At 53.7% G+C, this 14,761-nt stretch overlaps 1 protein-coding gene and 1 long non-coding RNA gene across 7 annotated transcripts in view; one reads left to right on the plus strand and one right to left on the minus strand.

The window, feature by feature from the left end:
• Positions 1-13,876, plus strand: part of LOC309872571 (uncharacterized protein) — a 155,301-nt gene extending 141,425 nt beyond the window's left edge. For 3 of the 6 annotated variants that reach the window (XR_014315958.1, XR_014315962.1, XR_014315966.1), the window contains one exon: positions 13,549-13,876. The gene's annotated coding sequence lies outside the window, so the exon portion shown is untranslated. Of the gene's footprint in view, positions 1-10,891; positions 11,241-11,614; positions 11,743-13,268; positions 13,422-13,548 lie in introns of those variants that run through there. The other 3 variants (XR_014315969.1, XR_014315968.1, XR_014315970.1) reach the window with 3 other exon arrangements.
• On the minus strand, positions 1,959-11,629 carry LOC309872580. Its single transcript, XR_014315972.1, has 3 exons — positions 11,449-11,629; positions 10,688-10,825; positions 1,959-2,289 (listed from the first exon to the last, which is right to left on the minus strand). It is a non-coding gene; the product is annotated as an uncharacterized lncRNA (long non-coding RNA).
• Positions 13,877-14,761: the final 885 nt, after the last annotated feature.

Genomic DNA, 14,761 nt, shown 5'->3' on the forward strand with positions numbered 1-14,761 from the left:
CAATTGCTCTGTGATTCTCCTACGGAGCCCACGCAGGAATGAGTGACAGGGAGAGACCCCCCTATCCACCTCCTGTCCTCTTTATTCTGCTTCTTTCTCCTCCTCTTCTTTCTCTTCCTTCTCCTCATCCCAGCCTCTTTCTGTCTCGGGACATTTGCACATTCACTTTCTCTCTGAATCCCTACAGACCTTAGAAGGCAGGTGGAACATAGGACTCCATTCCTCACTTCGGAATGAAGTTCAGACAGAATAACAATATTAGTAGCTCCCGTTGCTCATGTTAACTAAAGATTTTTTGGAATAAGAATTCGCTCACATGGTTGATGAATCAGAGTTATATGGCATGTGTAGTCAGAAGCCCTCTCAGCTTCTCCCTTACAAGGTAACCCCGCTTACCAGTTTCTTAGGCATCTTTTCAGAATATTCTTAGGTAAATGCCAAGCAAATAGGGCACCTCATCTGATTTCCCCACTCCTTGCCCAGGTAGTAGCATGGGACACGGACTGTCATGCCATGCTTTCCTACTCAGCATGGATCTGGGCAGTTTCTCCCCCTCGGTTCCTGGACAGTCTTCCCATTGCACAGCACCTGCGCTGAGCATTTGTTGGAGCTGGGCCTTGTGCGAGAGGATCTGTGTGGCTCAATTTAATCATCACATCAAACTGTATGCCTGGTGTGCTCTTATCATCCCCCGTTTACAGATAGGAGAACGGAGGTGGGCAGAGTTAACCTAGTCCGTCTGGTTCTCAGTCACGGTGCTGCCTCAAGGTTCTAGAAGACTCTAGAAGGGCCATCTTCTTGATTTTATCCACCCCTCCTTCAAGTGAGGGGTTTGAATGAAACGTTCACTGGTTCTGCTGGAAGCCGTGGGCTAAGCTGCCAACAGAACACACTCGTGTGTGCTGTTCTCCCACCCATGAAGGGAACAGGTCTGAATGTCCTTCAAGTGGTTATATAGGTGCCATTTTCTTGTGGAACCCCCACATGTACAAATTAGTATTCCCATTTTCTGGATGAGGGGACTGACGCTCTAAGAGTTCGAGGTTGACTTCTGTAAAGGACTCAAAGCCAGGATTATGGCCCAGGCCTCTGGGCTTCCTACCAGCAGCCCACACAGTCCAGGGCCTCTCTCTGGGATGGAGATGGGGGCTGCACCTGGCCCCCAAAATGACAGCTGTGGAGGCAGAGCAGGCTCTGGGCCATCCCAAGGGATGGAGAGGAGGTGCTTCCTGAAGACAGGTGAAAGGGAGGGAGCCCTGTCTTCTCAGTCCAACCTGAGTCTCCAGAGACAGAAGGACCAGATCCCATCCAGTGGTGCTGGGGGTGGCTAACACAGCTGCAGAGAGCAATTCTTCCCAAGGAGCTGGCTTCTCTGAGGCACCCAGGATGATGGCTTATCCTGTTGTATGTGTTGGGGGGCCAGTCTAGGTCCCGAGTCCCAGACTATTGGCCTATCTGGGTGCTTCTGTTCCTCTGCGCTCTTGGCTTTCCCAGACGTCACATTCAAGGAAAGACATGCCAGGGCAGGGCTGTTAGAGTTCAGTGGGAGGCTGAGCTGCTCTCATAGTGGGGGTCTGGAACCCAGGAAACGTGGCTGTCAGCAGCCCCCATCACAGGCCCTTCGTGGTGTTCCTGGTGGCTTCTGCTCCATGAGGCGCCCCTGCTGGGCCAAGGTCTCAAGGCCCATCCTGGTGGGGGCCTGTGCTTCTGTCAGCTCTGCACTGCCTTCCTCTGGCTCCTTCTTGCTACACTCTTCGCCCTCCCCCTCCTGCCTGCCCCTCTGCTCTTCTTCCCGGCATCTCCAGCCCTACTTCACCCTGAATATTAGCAACAGCAGCCAACGTTTACTGACTACACCCCACAATCATTCGAGATGCCCCTCACCACGCGCCTGGGGTAGGCATACAGCGTTTTACATACACGGTCAATTCATCTCCACAGTACCCAACTGAGGAAGGTACAGTTACGATCTCCATTTTATTTAAATGAGAGAACAGAGGAAGAGACCCTTCCGAGGTCACTGGGTCAGCCCAGTGAGTGCAGGCAAGGCCTGTGTGGCTCGAGGCCGGCTCACGCGGTATGGGCTGAGCCCAGAGCTTCACTTGTGCGGAAGGAGAGAGGTCACTAGGGCTGACGTCCGGGCAGCTGGAGGCCTTCCCCACTCTCTCGCCCGCCTCCAGGCCCTGGGCCATGGGGCTGATGGAGAAAAGGAATGGCTTGGTGTGGGTGTCCCTCTATTCTGGTCCTCTTGAGTGGTCACCCCTCCTTCTGTCCTGAGACCTGTGGGCTCTTATGGGATCAACAAAGAACCTTCTCAGTCTTCTTCCCACTTTGTGTTTCTGTCTCTCTGCACCTTTACGCTTTGGTTTCCTTCATCTCTGTCTCACTCACTCTCTCTCTCTTTCTCTCTCCATCCATGCATCCAACCATTCAACTATTCAGTCATGCAACCAGCCAGCCATCTCTCTCTCTCTTTGTCCTGGCAGGAGGCCGGGGAGGCCTTTGAAGCCCAGGTACGGTCCTATCCTCATAGCTGAAAGCCTTTAGAAGCCCCGAGAACAGAAAATCTCCTGTTATTACAGTTAGACTCTTTCAGCCCAGAGTCCAGGCTCTTCCCCAGCCTGGGCAGACTTACCTGGGGGCTTCCTCTTAGCCCCTGGACACATCCATTGCATGCTTCCCAACTCATGGATTTGGGGATCTGCATGGTTATTGGGAAGCCGGTTTCTCTATGTGTGACTTTTCACCTTTTGCCATGAGGGGCCCCATCGCCCCGTGACACTGGCCCCCCAGGGCAGGTCCTGTGTCTCCCTCACCTGTTGGGGGGGCCCTAGCCCTCCCTGATCGTAGCTCTCTCTCTTGCTCTTTCCTGTTTCAGTGGCTCTTCTTTGAGATCTCTGGGCCTAATTCCACTTGCCTGGGCCCTAGGCCTGGGGGTCTGCGCTAGCTTCCAACAGGCACTGAGCAGTGGGGGGGCTCCTTTCCCAGACACACCCGAGAGAGTATTCCCTGTAGGGCAGGAGGGCAAGCCAACCAAGCTTCACCCTTGGAGAGCATTGCTTTTTTGGCTTTTCTGGAAGTTTCAAAAATGTAGCTTTGTCTGAGCAAGTTAAAAAAAAAAAAAAATCAATGCCACCTCCCACAAATGATACCATTTCTCAGGCCTGTGGAGCAGCGTTTGGTAGACAAATAAGACATTAAAAATAGCCTTGTGTTTCCCAATCTTATGGCCTCTGGGGGCTGCAGGGAGAGGCCCATTGTCTGCCTGCTCTGTGTTAGGGGTGGGCGTGGGGGCTGTTTGTGAGGGAGGTAATTCCCGGTCAGAGAAGGGAGGAGAGGCCGTTCTTGGCCAGGATGAGCAAGATAGCGCCCACTTGAATGGAGTAGCTGTTTGGTGTTTATTTTTCCTTTCCCAGGCCAAGAAATAGAGCACACTCCATTTGGAACTTTGGTTTCCACCAACTTTTTTTTTCCCCCTCTGCTTTTTCTTTTTTTCAAAAGTGTGCAGGGGAGACTGAGATACAAGGTCTTATTTCCATCTGGGCTCTGGCCCAAGAGCCTCGACCAAAGAGTTATTAAGTCATATTTCCATCCTCTGCAGATGGCCGGGTATTTATTTCTCACCAAAGTAAAATCCCAAATGGACTGCAGATATATGCACAACTCAAAACTGCTTCCTCCTGGCAGGGCTGGGATGGGGCTTTGATCCTTCTGAGAAAACAGAAATGTTGGCCTCAACCCGGCAGCATTTGGGATTCCCAGAAGTACCCTAGAGCTTGGCCCTGACGGGGTGGGATGGGGGCCCTGGGGGCCCCAGGGGCCCTATACCAGAGATGGGTGCAGGAGTTTCAAGATGCAAAGAGGGCAGGAGTCAGAGCAGGTAGGGTCACGGAGCAGGTGACTGGCCCAGAATAACCCTCTGGCGGATGGCAGCCACCATACGAACTCTGTAAGCACAACTGTACGCAAAGGGAAAGGCAAACTGTGGAAAGTTACTCCGGGAGAAACTGCCACTCCTGGACACAGAGCCCTGCTGTTAGGCCTGTGTCAACTGGCCCCCATCTCTTTCTTTGCTCTCTCGGCCCCAGGGTGCTGAGCCGGGCATGGTAGCTTCCAACAGGCACTGAGCAGTGGGGGAGCTGCCCCCGTGGCCTGAGTGCCTGTCTGGTTCAGCCCTGGGTCTGAAGGGCCAGGAGGTGGCCACCACTGTGCATTATAAACCGTGGGTGTGTCCCCAGGGCCTCTGTAGAGGGACAGAGCTTAACCTGAAGGAGGCAGAAGATCTGCAAGTGCCTTCCTTTGTACCACTTCCAGAACTTTCCCGGCTGCCTCAGGGCTGTCCTTCACTCCACCCTTAGCCTAGGCCCATACCACATGGTCGTGGCCTGGGCACTCTTGGCACCACACGCTGCGGAGGCCTGAGCAGGACCACATGCCCCAAGCTCTAACCTTTCTGGGGACACTGAGCACCCCTGCCCAGGGGGCTGGGCCTCAGGCCTCCACTTTGATTCTTCCCAGCTCATTTCTCTGGCTCCCTTGGGCTCCCCTCAGTCCTGGTCAGTCGCCGGGCCCATCCCCCTCCCTGAATCCTACCCCCCCACCACCCCAAACTTGGCTCAGCGCTCTGTTTTCCTTTGAGACTTTCTTTCAACAGAGCGCGGTGTTGGCCATCATAGTCTCTGGCCTGGCCCACCTCGAAGACTGACCCTGACTCATAATCCCGGGTCCCGACAGGACGTGGTTCACACTGGTTTAAAAAACTCTGGACGGCAAAGTCACAAGCCATCTGCACCCTCTTCTTCCGCTGGAGACGTTATTTATGTGTGTGGCTTTGTACTCGTTGCTAAATGCAGCCTGTGTGAAGGCTGTTAATTAACCCTTCGAGAAATGAGCTTCCCATCAGGGCAGGGACAGGAACCAGGAACGTGTTTGTAATCAGGTAGTTAAACGTGGAAGATTTATCCTTCTTCGGATTAACGAAGCCAGAGGAAGGGGTAGAGGAGATACCCTCCAAAGTGGTTTAAAGAAAGCCTGTTTTGTGCACGTAGATTGTCAGAAGGGCAGGAAATTCTAAATCATCTGGGCTCCTGGGACTTGGTGAGGAGACAGGAGGTGTGGACGGAGGGATTGGGGGTGGCAGCCACCAAAGCCCGCCTGGGTGAGGTGTGGTGGCAGCAGCTGGCCGTCAGGAGACGCGGGGACAGGAGCTCCCCCAAGGGTGAATTGTGTGGCCACTTCCTCTGTTTGACCCTCTGTGAAATGGGAGCATGTCTTGCCTTCCCTTCCTCAAGGGACACTTGTGGAAGGGAGGGGATGAAGAAAAGTTAGAGGTGTTACCCAAACATAAGTAGCCATCAAAAGGGTCCTTATGTCGTGGCACCATCCTGGGGGAGTGTCGTGGCGGGTGACAAAGTAGGAGGTGGGATTTTTGTTCCCGGTTGCGGGGGGTTTGTGTGGGAAGAGCACATTCAGAAATTTTCCACAGGGGGCCTCTATTCCCTCATCTGTGAAATGAGGGTCATTCTAGAATCTTCACAGCTGGCTATGTGATTATGGTTTCCCAATGCTGAAAACAGTCCTTCTCCCGAAAATAGGAGAGGCTAGGTTTTGGGTTTCACTCATCCTTAGTTTGCCGACTCAGGGTCCATAGTTCCCCACCCTTCCCAGATGAGCGAGGGCGGTGCTGGCTGGGTCAGGGGGAGGTGGGAAGTCCCACGATGTCCTGGCTGGGTGGCTGGGTGTGGGGCTTGGGGACTGAGTGGGCCACTAAGGCCTGTCAGTGTTTGTAACCGTGACTCTTTACATCCCGTGTAAAGGCATGCCTAAAAATCACCATTGAACGCCAGAGTTCAGCGGCCCGCACTCAGCCGAGCTTCCTGTCAAAGCCGAAGGAGCCCAGAAAACCAAAAAAAAAAAAAAAAAGTATTCACAGCTCTGAGCCTTCCCCACTTCCCAGGCTGATTTTGTTGGAAAATATTCGGAGTTGGAGAGAGGGAAAGAAAGAGAAACGAAGTGCAGCCTGGGTGTTTCGAGATCCCGTGTCCGCTGTGGGGTTGTTTAACTTCTTGGAGCCGCATATCCACACAACTTAGAAGGACGTCATGAGGGTAGATGAGATAACGCACAGAAAGAACAACCTCGGTAAGGAGAAGCCCCCAAAGTGCTCCCTCCGTGCCCCTCCTCCTGCTTCCCTCTCCTCCCTCCTCCCCCACCCAGTCTTTCCCGGGGCTTGCCAGGTCCCCCTTCCGCTGCATCCTTTAAAACGTGCCTACCTGAAACCAAGCCAGCCTCTTTCAGTGATTTGAGCCAGATGGCCCCAAATGATAATGAACCTGAAGGTGAACAGAGCTCAAACACCTATGTTTCAACCTGACCTATAGACAGAGTAAATATGGACATATGTAGAGTGTTCACTGAGTCAGCTGTGCTTAAGCAGGCTTCCAGGTGCTTCTGAGGTAGGCTAGTTTGAAAGCCATTATTCTAGAGAGTGCACGTGCTCCCCAACCCGGGATGTGAGGCAGGAAGGAGGGGTGACACATTAGGCTTCAGGAGCCCTTTTCTAGGAAGGGTACCTGCTTTGGCCACTGCTTTCCTCTTCTGGGGCCCAGAAGCCTGTGCTCCGCTGGGGACGTGGCTCCTCGCCCAGTGAAGTTTGGTTCCTGACTCCCCTTTATGGTGGGAGTTTGGTTTCTGGGCCCCCTTTATGGCTGGCCTTCCTTACTCGTGAAGTCCAGAGAGATTGAAAGTGCTTCTCAAACATTCCCTGTCCATGGCCCTCTCCCCCACCTCCCCACTGGGGGTCCCTAAAGGTACCTGTGTTCCCAGAACTCTGGCCTTCCCAGCTGGCAGGCACATCTCAACAGACCTTTAAATCAATCTGTATTGGTGCAGACGTTCTAGATTGGTGCTGTCCAATATGGCAGCCACAAGCTACATGTTGCTCTTGAGTATGTGAGATGTGGCTAGAGTGGCCGAGGAACTAAACGCGTGATTTTTCCTTCTTAAATGAATTTAGATTTAAATGGCCGCTGTACAGTGGAGTTCTAGAATCCCTTTCAATGCCTTGGTCTCTGAGATCTACCTTCCATGCACCTTTGGCATCTGTGCCAGCCCTACAGGATCCTGTCTTATGATGCAGAGGGACACTGAGGCCCAGGGGCGGGGGAGGGTCCTCTGCGATGCCTAGGAACCCATCCCTCGTCTGCCTTCCAGCCCCGGCCTTTGGCCAGCAGCTCCATCGGACCCTGGCCTCTGGCCGAGGTGTGGGAGGTTGAATGTGATGAAACCTTAGCCCCCTTGGCAGACACCCAGCTGTGGTTTCACACTTGAGCTGCCCAGCTGGGCGGAGGCGGCTAGAGAGAACCGTCAGAGGATGGGAATTTGAGTGGCCTGGCCAACAGGCCCTGGGAGCAGGAGCTGTCCTGAGGGGGTTTCCAGGGCAAGTCCATTTTCAGATTCTGTTGGTACATCCTGGTGGCTGAGGGCCTGTGGGACCCAAGGCGTCCCGGATGTCCTACTATGGGCAGGGACAGAGAGGGGACAGTGGAGGTAGCGGAGAAACAGGAAGTTTGTATGGCCAAGTGTAGTGAGTGGGGGTGAGCACGGTGGTGGTGGTACCAACATTTCTAAGGGAGGAAACCAGCCAGGTAGTATCTTCTCCACCCTGGCCGCAGGCTGGGTAGTTTGTGGGACCCAGGGCAAAATGAAAAGGCAGTGCCCCCTGTTTAAAACTTATCAAGAACTGCAAGGAGGTGACATCAGAGCCTTAAACCTTTCTGACCTGAGGGCCTCGAGTGACTGCACAGGTTCTAAACTCATGAAGCTGGCCTTGCCACCAGTGCCTGAGACAGACCTGTGAAAGTCTCAAGAGAACAGAAGACCTGTGTTCTCCGGGCCAGGATTAGGGCAAAAGCTAGCCCATTCCTCTGTCCCCAGCCTTGCTGGGGTTACTGGAAGCAGACCGAGGACTTTAAGCCTCCTCCAGCACTCTATCACACTTTCTCAAGTCTCCTTGTATGTGGGCTGGCTTCAGAGAGACCATCTTCTGATCAGTGCCTGTCCCCATCCATGCCTCAGCCCCCAGGAGAGGACCGGGTGGCAAGATGCCATAGGAGACCATGAAAGCAATGTATTTGCTCATCTTTATCAGGTGCTTGCTTCATGCCAGGCGCCTTGCAGAGTACCTTGCTGGTATCATCTCATTTGATTCTCCTAACACACCAGCAAGCAGAAATTCCTGCTTGCCCCTCTCACAGGTGGGAGAACCAAGCACAGAACCAGAAGGTTTCTGCAGTGCAGGAAATAGTTCTAGATCTCAACGCTGCATGCATGTGTGTATCTGTCAAAATTCATCAATCTAGCACTTAACCTGGGGTTTATTTCTTGTAAATTATCACTCAGTGTGATTTTAAAAAACTCTAATTTAAAAAACCGAGGCACAGAGACTTGGAGAACTTGCTCAAGGTCATACTGCTAGTAAGTGACAGAGCTAGAATTTTTTACCACAGGACTCAGGAAGACCACCATGCTGGGGCAGAGATCACAGGCTCAGGACGGTGAGGTTTCAGACCCACTGGCTGGTTCTTGAGCAAATTACAAAGTCTCTCTGAGCATCAGGCGCTCATCTGTAAAATGGGCTAACCCCGGTGCTGTCAGGGGTATGTCGGCAGGGTGAGAATCCCACAATGTCCCCAGAAGCTGCATGCAGTGCTCTTGTCCTGGGGATTGGGGGCAAAGCTAAGGGGCGTCTGTCAAGCCGGGCACCTTCTTTTTGTCTCCACCAGCCCTGCATGGCTTTCTGCTCAGGCCCGATTGCTGGGAAGCAGGAGGCATGGTAGGGCATGGCTTGTGCACGGCGAAGGTGGCAGGGTGGCACCAGGTGGCAGGGTGGCACCAGGGGTCTCTGAGCCCCTCCCTCCATGGGGAGGTGTGTAGACCTCTTTCTGCTTGTCTCTGACAAGCTCCCACGGGGGAACGGATTGGAGGCTTAGAAATGTGGAAGATGAGGGGCGCCTGGGTGGCTCAGTGGGTTAAGCCACTGCCTTCGGTTCAGGTCATGGTCTCAGGGTCCTGGGATCAAGCCCCACATCGGGCTTTCTGCTCAGCAGGTAGCCTGCTTCCCTTCCTCTCTCTCTGCCCGCCTCTCTGCCTACTTGTGATCTCTCACTGTCAAATAAATAAGTAAAATATTTTATAAAAAAAAAAAAAAAAGAAATGTGGAAGATGAGAAATGGTGTCTGGAGGGTGTGTGCTAAGTTCCTTTTCTTTGTCGGAAGGAAGATGGAGTGTGTTGTAGGTTTTGTCAGAAAAAAGTATCAAATTAAGAATGCCTTAAAAATTGGGTCGCCTGAGTGCCTCAGTCATTAAGCATCTGCCTTTGGCTCAGGTCATGATCCCAGGATCCTGGGATCAAGCCCTACATGGGGCTCTCTGCTCTGCAGGAAACCTGCCTCTCCCTCTCCCACTCCCCCAGCTTGTGTTCCCTCTCTGGTCGTCTCTCTCCCTGTCAAATAAGGAAATAAAATCTTCAAGGGAAAAAAAAAAAAAAAGGAATGCCTTAAAAATTAAAGGTCTCCACTAAAAGACTAGAAATAGTATGTGTTACTTCTGGCCTCAGGCTGCACTCTGTCTACACCCACTCCACTGTGCTGGGCTGAAGTCACGTTTATCACTTTGGTCTCCTGACCCCTGCTGGGGGCTGGACACATACTAGGGAGCTGCTGAGAGATGGAGGGCTGAGAACAGGGCTAAGACATGCCCCTGTGAGGACTGAGGTCCAAATTCTACCAAACCACAGACGGGAGGGCTCCACCCATCGCTCAGGGAGGAAAGTGGCCCCGGGTCCCCACCAGCTTCCTGACGTAGGCCAGTTCCCTGCCAGTTCTCTCTTCGCGAAAATTCTGTTATTTCTGTCTCCAAAGAGCCACCTTAGTCCCCAAATCCTAACAATGCCTCCATCAATAGAGTGGATATGTCAATAGACGTTCCATGTCTTCCTCATGAGAAAGCGGAGAAAGCTGAGGCTCAGAGAGGTGAGGAGCTCCTCTAAGGACACAGAGCGAGGTCTTGACTGGGGCCAACCCAAGCACACAGGCCTCCCGGGTCCCATCCAGCCCCACAGCATACCATGCTGCCTCTAATGCTCTCTCAGCCTCCACCCCCACCCCAGTAATGGAACCCGGCTGGGTGGGGTTGGCCACTGAGAAGCTCCAGGCTTGGCTTGGGCCAGCGGCTCATGGAAATTGGGCCATTTTCCTGGGCCGGAAATGAGAAGCAGATGTGGTTCGGGAGCTGGGGTGCAGACTCATGCGGTGTCAGGGAGCTCAGGTTACATGAAGAATCACGTGACTATGGTTACAAAAGCAGCCTGAAACCCCCAAGGCTCGCATGGGGGGGGGGTCCAGCTCAGGCCTGGGGAGCCAAGCCCCACCCCCGACCCCGCACCTCCTTGGGAGCCCCTGAGATTCTGGAAGGGACAGGGTGAACCTGGAGGAGCCGGGGGCGAGCAGGTCCCTGGCTGCTATGCCTTCCCTCTTGCACGAGAAATGTGTGGAGTTTGGTTTCTGCTCTCAGCTCAGAGCCCTGCCCTTAGGAGGCTGCCCAGGCAGGACAAGGGGCCCTCTTCAGGGCGCTGAGACAGTCTTCTGCCCAGGGTGGGCCTGATACCCCCACCCAGGCCTGCAAATACCTTTACAGCCACACACCACACCTGATCCTCATCGCTCTACTTCCTCCGTCCTTTGGGTGAAGGGATTGGCCCCTGGCGGCGATGCCCACCTTTTCCTGGGAAGCATCTGTTCTCACACACTGTTCAGACAGCAATCACCTGAGTGGAGATTAACTGATCAACTCCTTCCAAAGAGACAGCGGCTGGAGGGAGGGAGATCCTGGCACAGGCGAGGAGCCGGGGAACAGTTTGGCAATGGCTGTGGCTGTGTGTGGAGGGGGGTCTCCGATCCGCTCAGGTCTCTGATTTTATACAATGGGCTGGGCCACATTCATTCATTCATTCATTCATTCATAGGATAAATGGTTCTTGCCCACCCACTGTGGTCTCAGGGCAACGTGGGGGCTTGTGTCAGGAAGTGAGCCTGGAGGAGGAACTCGAAGCTGGCAAGGGAGATGAGAATGGGAATCTGGGGAGCGTCCAGAGGCCCAGAAGCAGGGGGCAGCCAAGGTATTCAGGGTCCCCGGGAAGGAGGCCAATGTGGCTCAGGCAGAGTGGGAGCAGAGTCCCGCAGGTAAAGGGCCTGGGCCAGGAAGATCGCATAGACCTCTGTGGGGTTGCAGCTTTTCCCGTGAGTGATTTGGGAAGTGCTGAAGGGTTTTGAGCAGACAGATGTGTTATGATCAGCCTTATCAGATGGTCACTGGGCCATTGTGTCCACAGCGGCCTGGAAGGGACAAGGACGAGGGCAAGGGCAAGGGGACCAGTTGGGAGACACGTACCGCTGTCCAGGTGGAGGGGCCGTGGTGCTGCAGCAGGACGATGGCTGTGGAAGATAGGAGAAGCGCCCAGAAAGGAACCTGAATAGGAACCACAGTGACTCGGAGGAGGGAGTGATTAACTCTGACTAAGGATGCTTTCCCAGGGGAGGTGACTCAAGCAGGATCTTGAAAAAAAATGAGCAGCTCAGTAGGCTCTGGAGGGTTGGAGTATTTTCCAGCATTGTGTGTGACAGGGGCCAAGCCATCTGGGGAGCCGTGAAGTAGCCGAAGGAGCAGAAGGCCTGGGATGGCCAGGTGGGCCAGGCCAGATCAGAAAGGAGCTGGTCGCTCTGCCGTAGGGTGTCATCCTGTGGGCACTGGGAGGCTCTGAGGGCTTCCCAGCCAGGGCTGGGAATTCGTAATGCCCAATTTCTGGTTAAGAAAGGTCCTGCAGTGACCAGGAGGGGTTGGAGGGAGGTGGGGGAAGGAGGCCCAGGTGGGAAGTGGAGGCTCATGCCTGGTGCTCTGGGAGGAAGGGAGGGATGAGAGATGTTTAGGGAGAATGGAAGACAGTGCATGTCTGGCGAGGGAAGGGGGAGCAGGCCATCTGAGGAGGAGGAGGGGTCTGTCTGGGAAGTCACACAGAGAAGCCCCAGAGAGGCGGATGGAGGGGCTTGGAGCCTCCGGTTGTCCATCTGAGAGCCCTCGAGGGGCAGGAGACAGTTTTTGTCTACCAGCCTAAGTTTATCTCCAGATTTTTGTCCTTAGAAAGATCCGAGTAGGGGTGCCTGAGTGGCTCAGTGGGTTTAAGTCTCTGCCTTTGGCTCAGGTCATGATCCCAGGGTCCTGGGATTGAGCCCCGCATTGGGCTCTCTGCTCTGCAGGGAGCCTGCTTCCTCCTCTCTCTCTGCCTGCCTCTCTGCTTACTTGTGATCTCTGTCTGTCAAATAAATAAATAAAATCTTAAAAAAAAAAAAAATATATATATATATATATAAAAGATCCGAGTAGAGGCATAGCTCCCTCCTCTTTGCCTCTCTCCCAAGGCCTTTGAGGGATAGGTTTAGAAAAATAATCTTGGGAGGGAAGAGAGAGGAAGCAGGAGGGGTATGTCCCCCTTAGCCCCCTGCAAATGCTGGGAAATCACGGATGAGTTCTCCCTGAGCATGCACCCGTTCTCCCCCAGTGGGGATCTTGTGGTGTATCAGCCTGTCTGTCTGCCTCTGTCTGCAGATGTGCGAGTTTGGGGGGGCGGGGTGGGGAGTCTTTCCTCCTCCCTGCGGTTCTCCTTCTCCTGCAGTCCCTTCCAGTAAAGTCTAAGGGTTGGCATAGGGCCCAGCGAAGTGGAGGGTGGATTTAAAGTAAGGCATCAAGGAGAGATGAAGTAAGATGGGATGTTCTCTGCCCTTGCAATAGGGCAGTAGGACAGGAATGGGGGCTCAGAGAAGAGGGAAGATGAGAACCGAAAAGGCAGTGCCATCCTTCACCCAGCTGGGGGGCCTTGGCAGGCCAGGTTTGGGAAGCCCCAGTCAGGTCCAAGGGGCTTGGACCAACTGTCATGGCCATGGGGCAAGTGGGGCTTGACTCTCAGATCGCAGCTGTGGGAAATGTTAGCGAATCCCCTTAGGAAAGCAGAGATTCAGGGCAGTGCCAGTGCAGTGAGGTGCTGGCCAGGTAAGGGGGTCTGGAATCGGCTACAGAGAACCCTGCCTCTTCTGGGGTGGCTGGGGAGAAGGAGGCTGGGTGGTCCTAGGCCCTCGGGGTCACAGCGGGGGAGACCTGCCCCAGCAGTCATGTTCAGGGACCACGTACTTCAGCAATACCTACTGCTTTCTCGCCAGCGAGCCTCAGGGGCCAGGCGGGACCAGCCCTGTCCCACGCATGTGTGTGGAAGAATGCAGAGACCTCCACACAGACCTTGGACCCCCTCCACAAGGTCACACGCACGTCTCTCTGGACCAGGAAATTATCTGGACTAGGAGGAGGGGCAGGAGGTGAGAAAACCCTGGAAAACTAAGCATCTAGGGCTCTAGGGAGACTAAGTTAACATTCAGAAATGGAGACATCGCTAATGGGCCAGTTAAAGATTTGTTTCTTTTCTTTTCCTTTCTTTCCTTCTAGTTTCTTTTCCTCCCTCCCTCCCTCTCTTCCTTCCTACCTTCATTGCTGCTCACAGGAGGAGCATCTCATCAGATCTCATCAGATCAAGAAGAGAACAATACAAGAACCATCTGGAAAGATGCCGCTGTCTCCCATCTGAGTTGTAGCGTATAGATTTCAACCTGGGCACACGTGTGTCTGTGCAACTTTGCCTGGACAGCTGGGGACTTTTGATTCTGGTTTTCAGACCTTTCTTCAAGATTCTACATTTTGCCTTGACCAGGATAAAAAAAATCATCAAACCTGTATTAATTATCTATTGCTGCATATTAAATTTCTCCCAAACTTAGCAGCTGAAAACACATATTCTTTCACATGCTTTCTGAGGGTTAAACCTTTGGAGATAGATGGTTTAGCAGGGGGTTTCTGGCTCAGAGCGTCTCACGAGGTTGTGGTCAAGACATCAGGGGGCGCTGTGGGCATCTGAAGGCCCGACTGGGGCTGGTGGGGCTGATGCCAAGCCATGCCTACCAGGCTGGTGCTGGTTATTGGCGGAGGTCTCCGTGCCTCACCTCAAGGATCTCTCTACCGCTCGAGTGTCCTCCTCACACCAGGGGGGCTTCCTCCGGAAGAATGTTTTTATGGTATCCTGGCCTCAGAAATCGTACTTTCCCAGGTGGTCCCCACTCTCAAAAAGGTTATGGTATCACGGGGTATATGAAACACACCTACCAAAAAAAAATGTTTACACAAAGTGATCCGGCTTTCTGAGGACACAAAGAGTGACCTGGTCTGGCAGCAAGAGGATTCCTGAGAACCGGCAGAAAAACCCCATCCACAGTGGCTTCCCTATGGAAGGAAGCCTGCTGCCTGGGGACTGGTCGGATGAGGAAGCCTTTAGGGGCTCAGCCAAGTGAAGGGGCTAATCCCTGCCCACTGAACAACCTGGGGTATGTGGAGGGGGCTCTCCGAGACCGAGGAGAGGATGCCAGGGAACTTCTGTGGGGTAGGCAGGATAGGGCCCCTGAGGGACTTAGAGGTGAGGCGAGGAAGAGGGTGGTCAAGTGAGGGCCAGGGCTGGGGGGTGAGGCAGGGAACCCAGGGCTAGACCACATGGTTCTTTTCCTGAAGTCTATGTCCTCTGGCCATAAACAGCCTGTGATCCTCCACCCCAAATTCTCAAACACCCTCAGTGGAGTTACCTATGCTGTTCTCTCCCCACAGCAGGTGGCGC

Source organism: Mustela nivalis, assembly GCF_964662115.1.
Source record: "Mustela nivalis genome assembly, chromosome: 8".
NCBI classification, from domain to species: Eukaryota; Metazoa; Chordata; class Mammalia; order Carnivora; family Mustelidae; genus Mustela; species Mustela nivalis.